Below are 6,000 nucleotides of genomic sequence, written 5' to 3'. Positions count from 1 at the left end.
AGAATTTTCTATACAAATGTCAGACATAATGAAAAGTATAAATAAGAATTATTTTTAGAACACTAGATTATCTGACCTATAGAGTTTACAACTAGTATAAATTTTACATCTATGATCATTGTTAAAAAAAAAATTACTGTACTTAATTTTAAGTTAAGTAAACAAGCAATTAAAAAGTTTCATTTTTTAGTATTTTTAATACTTTTGTAATTGAATACAGTACTTGTCTAAAAAATAAAGATTTACAATTTATAAGTTTCTGTAATATCTTTCGAAATTTACTATTTAACCAAAACAGTACCTATTGCCTTCCTGATTTAAGTAATAACAAAATAACATGTCGAAGAATTTGTTTATTTAATAATAAGAATATTTTTTCTGTTAAGTATCATACTCAACTTAAAAATTAGGTATAAGAACTTAAAAGATTTTTTGTGCTATTATTACTAAGTATAAAAAAGAAAACATCTTTATTATCAACTAGTTTTTGTAATCTAATTCATAAAAATAACAAAGTACTTAAAAAATGGTGCATAATAAAGGCTTCCAGGTTGACTAAAGGAAATTTAACTAAAAAAAAACTGATAGAATAAACAAAATATAAACAGATAGCATAAAGATTTAGTTTAAAAAGTATACTTGTTATTATTATCCTTGAGACTTGTCATTATTTGTTACACGAATCAGATTTAGATGACATTGTCTAGTCTTGAACGCAGCAACTTTTTGTTATATGTTAGTAAAAAATTTGATTTAAGAGTTAGAAAAGTATATATTTTGGGTACGATTACATTTTAGCAAAAGTTTTTATTTTAAACTGGTTTCTATCTAGAATTTGAAAACTATTTTTTATCATGTAAACATATTACTGGGCTAAGTATTTGTTTTTTTATTTATTCTTGAAGATTAATTTTAATGTTAAACAACTACTCATATTAGTTTAAAAAAGCGCTCAACTAAAATAAATAAGCTTGTAAACATATTATAGAACATATAACGAACATAGTTTAATATATAACATATAATTCCAAATAGTTTTACCGTTTTTTCACCGGTGTCAAAGATAAGTGTGAACTATCTCTTCAGATAGTTAACGAACAACTTTTAGTTGATAACAAGTTGTAATATAGAAGAAAAAAATCCGTTATCACTTGAAAATCTTTTGTAAATAAAACAAAAATACTTGTAAAAAAGCGTGATTTTGTTCATAATGTATAGACAAAGAAAATTTAATTGTTATCTAAACAATTCGTTTTCTAATACAATTCATTGTATCTAGATAGTGATGAAAAGTTATAAAATTGAAAAAAAAAAATATAAATCTATTAGAATATACGAGCGAAAAAACAGTACATATCACGATTGTTAATAATCATAAATTTTGATTGTAAGATTAATGTAATCTTCATTTCTCCATACTCCTCTACTAGATCTACCTAGAAGTTTGAAAGAAATATAAACTTATATTGAAATTAAGATATGAAACAAGTAAAATAACTACATTTAAACTATCAGAGAAGACTTTTTAATATTAAAACTAACAAACGTCTTTTTAGTAACAAATTATTAATTCATTCATCAAATGTATTCAAGCTAATTTACATTTAATTTAAACACAAAAACAATAAATTACTTTTTGTTGAACAAATCAACTGTTTAGGAACCATCATATTCGTCTAAAATGTACTTCTAGCATTGAACTCCATTATTGTTTTCTTTATTACAGCAGTTCTACTATCTAAAAAAAAATAAACATTTACACAATAAATATGTAACAAATGTTTTGTAAAATGCTATAATTAGTCTAAGGAAGAAACCGTATATAAGCTATGTCACATTAGCATAAATTTACTAAAAACTATAACTTAATTTATTTGAACTAATAATCAAAATTTTTGATACGCAAAAACTAAATTTATTTAATCAATTAAAAGAAAGAAGGGCTTTAAACTTTGGTTTACAGATTAGTTTACAGGAACGGTTTACGCTAAATTAGAACAACTAATGACCCTAAATAAATTTATAAATGGTCTAAAATGTATAGATATAAATAAGTAATGGCATTCACTAAATGTTCTAGTTGAAAATTACTCAAACTAAATAACGTGTGAAAGAAATAGAAGTTTGATAAAAAGTATTTTTATTAGTTAAAGTCACCTCTCCACAGCAAAACTCCGTAACTAAACGAGAGGTAGTAAATACACCTACTGTATTGGCAGTCGTCTTATAATATATTTGGTTAAATACGACTTCAGGACTTTTCAACTTTGTTTGTTTACAAAAATAATTTTCATTCAAGTTATAAATGTAAATATGTAAAGTTTTTTAATAAAAAAATGTTTACGTACATACAAAGTATTTTTTCTACTTTGTTCCTTGTCCACCTAAGATTAAACTTGTCCTGCGTGGAATTAGAAAAAGATCTTTCTCTAATACTATGCAAGAAAAGCTAGGAACAAATTAGGTAAAAATAAAAGATTTTTTAAGTTTGAATGAGATTTTATGCCATGAATATAGCGAGGAATCGAACATTGTACTTTGTTTGCATTAAAGGTTTAGAGAGGGACTAAGACACCTAAAATATAAGGAGCAAAGCCATGGAGTTCAATAGATTTTTTATGGAAGGCTCAAAGTTTAAATGAAAAAATCCTAATTTTATTAATTTAGTTAAATATGTTGTTAGCAAAATGCATGTTATAAACCTAATTTGTTTAATATTAAATTTTTCAAACTATTTTTTTGGTATTTTTTTCAGAATTATGAAATACGTAACTAAACAAGTGTGCGTAACCAAATAAATGCGTAGGTTCGCGAGAGGTGACTGTATTGCTTAATTAATTCTTATTTTAGAATGTACAAAAATCTAAATGTTTTACCGTAAACTATTCTGTTTAATGGTTAAAAAGTTTCAACATGTTAAAGTATAATAAAAATAAGCTTAAAATAAAACTTTCAGTTAGTAAAACACAAACTAAGAGAAAAAAAATTGTTATCAGTTTATCAGAAAAATAATACAGATAAAGTTTAACAAACTTTCGTTGTAGTCTGAAACCAAATGCTTATCAATGTAGTTGTTCAAACTCGACCCATTTTATTTTATATATACTTTCTGCAAAATTGTATACAGATCTCTTGCAATCATTTTGATTTGCAAGGAGGTAGATTAGTAATTTTTCAGTAAACACTATTTAAAGATACTTAATATTTATTATATACTGCGTTGAATAAAGTAAAACATACCGCTTAAGTTAAAATAGAATTTTTGAAAATGTTACTATTGTTACTACTATAATGCTAGTTTAACTGCTGTTTACGTTGGGTTGGAATTTAAGTTATGTATATGGATAAATTTTAATTAAAGAAATATTGATGCTTACGTTCACCAAAAACTTACTTTGTCGACATAGGAAGAAAATCCTTTTTGCATCGACCTCAACTCTGTTGACTGGTTCTGTGAACCTGAATTTGGTTACAAGTTAAAAATTAAAAAAAAAAAAAATATTCAAACATTATATTTTATAACAAAACACGTAGTCTATAAAGTTATAAGTTATATTAATGGCTAATATTCATGAGTTAAAAGTGAAAAATTGTGTTGTTTTAGAATTGAAAAAAAACTTACTTCAATAGTTGTATAAAAAATTTCAAGTGCAAAAAGTTTTTTTTATCATAACCTTCATTTCCTAGAGCTTCTAGTTTTACAACTAAAGATTCTTCAATTTTATTCAAAGCTTCAAAATTGACTATTTCGTAAACATCTTCTTCCGATGATGATATAAGCTTTAATGTGATAATTCATTTTTTTAAATTTAAATAAACGTCAGATAAAGTTACTTAGGTTAAATAAACAAAAAACTATTCGGAAACATTTGAAAATAGTTAATTTTTGGTCTTTGAAAAATACAACTTTTTAAGACGCTTGTTTTTATACTTGTTTAGTACTATGTTTTGATAACTAAGTATAAATTAATTTCAATTAACTTAATAAAAAAATTAAACTTAATATAAATTAAACCGCTGAAATTATATGGTAACATAATGTACCTTAAAAAAATCATTGTATTTAAAAAACTTCATAATTTTTAGCACACATACTTTTAACTCATCTTTGTTAATATCATTTCCAACACCAACTGTAGCTATATTTGCTTTTACAGCTTTTAACCTGTCTATTTGTTCTGCTACATCTGCTTTGTCTGAAGATCTATAAAATTTTAGTACAAAATAATTAAAAAATATTGAAAAAAATTTGAATGCTTGTTCTAATGTAATTTTTTTTGTAGATATTTAATGAAAAGTTATAAATAATTACATAAGTTATTTAGCTTTAAAATAGTTTTCTAAATAAATTAAGTATGTACTATAAAAATTCTATAGTTTGTTTAATACTTAAAACTAATTTCAATTAGAAAATGTTTATAAATTACTTAAAGTAAACTGATTTTTTTTACCAATTAGTTTAGAATTATTTTTTCAAGATTTTAGAACAAAAATTATTTACTTCAAAAAGCACTATAAAAGAAACAAAAAATCGCCAGTAGTAACACTTTAAAAAAAACTTTACTAAAATCTGTACAAATTAAATTATGGTAATGTAGAGGAACTAAGTTTGCACAAGATTAATTATATTTATTTACATTAAGAGCTTAATATAAATGTAGCTTAAATAGCCATTATAGTATAATATTTTATAACACATTTTTTAAATTTGAAAAATAGTTAAAATATAAAATAATTTGTCTTAAATGAAAGATTTTAATACAAGTTTTTGCTTGTTGACAAAAACTAGTAATTACTAGTTAAAACTAAGTTCTACTTATTTAACTCTTCTTGCCTTACAACTTTAGCAAAAATTCAAGAAAGTTTTAAAGGTTTGTTTGTAATAAGCTATTTTTTCAGACAAACATATAAAGTCATTTTTTAAGGGTGTTGTATGTGGTTTTAAATAAAAAATTGCTGTTAATCAGTTTGGTTTTACAATTTTCAATAAAATCTATAGCTAAACTATACATAAAAAATTTATTTGTTCTATTTAAAAAAATACTGATATGTAGAATTAAGAAAAAAAACTAACTCTCCATCAGTCAGCACAAAAATCCAAACTAAATCGTTTTGCCTTAGAGTCATGGCTTCAAAAATATCAGCTGCTAGACCTAATCCTACTGCTGTATAAGTTTTACCGTTGCCTTGTACAACTGATGAAACTTTCGTCTGTTGTATGGTCATGTTTGTAGATATAGGTTTTTTATATAAATAAGATAATACTAGCTTACTTTAAAATCAGAAAGGTCTGTGTAATTTCCCAATGCTATTTCAACTGTAGTTGAAGATCTGAAATACAATAAATTACCTTGAAAACATTTTTGTTAAATAAGTATTAGTTGTTTAATCACTTTGCCAGTTTAGAGATATCAAATGTTTAAATAATATTTTATCTGAATGCAAAAAATAGTTTCACTTTACTTTCTAGCAAACTGAATAAGACCAAGTGAAGTTTGATCGACTTTTACCCTGTCAGCTATGCTGTTGACCCAATTTTTTATTAAAATAAAGTCTGTTGGAGCAACCGAACCAGAACCATCGATCATAAACATCAAGTACACATTATCGGGTGTACCGCAGTCTGAAAATGAGTATATATTGAAAAGTTTGTTGATAAGACAAAAACACAAAAAAAATAACTTTCAGTGAAGTTCAGTCGGATTCTTAATTTTTTTTATTGTTATTAATTTATTTATTTTCACTGTTTTAATTTTAAGTCTTTATGTCTATTTGTTTTAAACTTTAAGTTGTTTTATGCAAGTTGAAACAAAAGCTCTATTAACTTTTTTTGATAATACTTTTAATGACACTTAAAAAGTAAGATGATACAAACTTGTTTCTTCTAGTTTTCGAAACGTCGAGCTTCCATCATCACTGACGTAACAATGACCGAGCTGTCCGAGCACGTCGTTGTTCTCACCATCGTCACATCGTGTTTCGTCGAGTGAATAGCACGCC

Source organism: Thalia democratica, unplaced genomic scaffold (assembly GCF_965202585.1).
Source record: "Thalia democratica unplaced genomic scaffold, ktThaDemo2.hap1.1 HAP1_SCAFFOLD_213, whole genome shotgun sequence".
In the NCBI taxonomy this organism is placed as follows: Eukaryota; Metazoa; Chordata; class Thaliacea; order Salpida; family Salpidae; genus Thalia; species Thalia democratica.
This window is presented reverse-complemented; position numbering follows the sequence as displayed.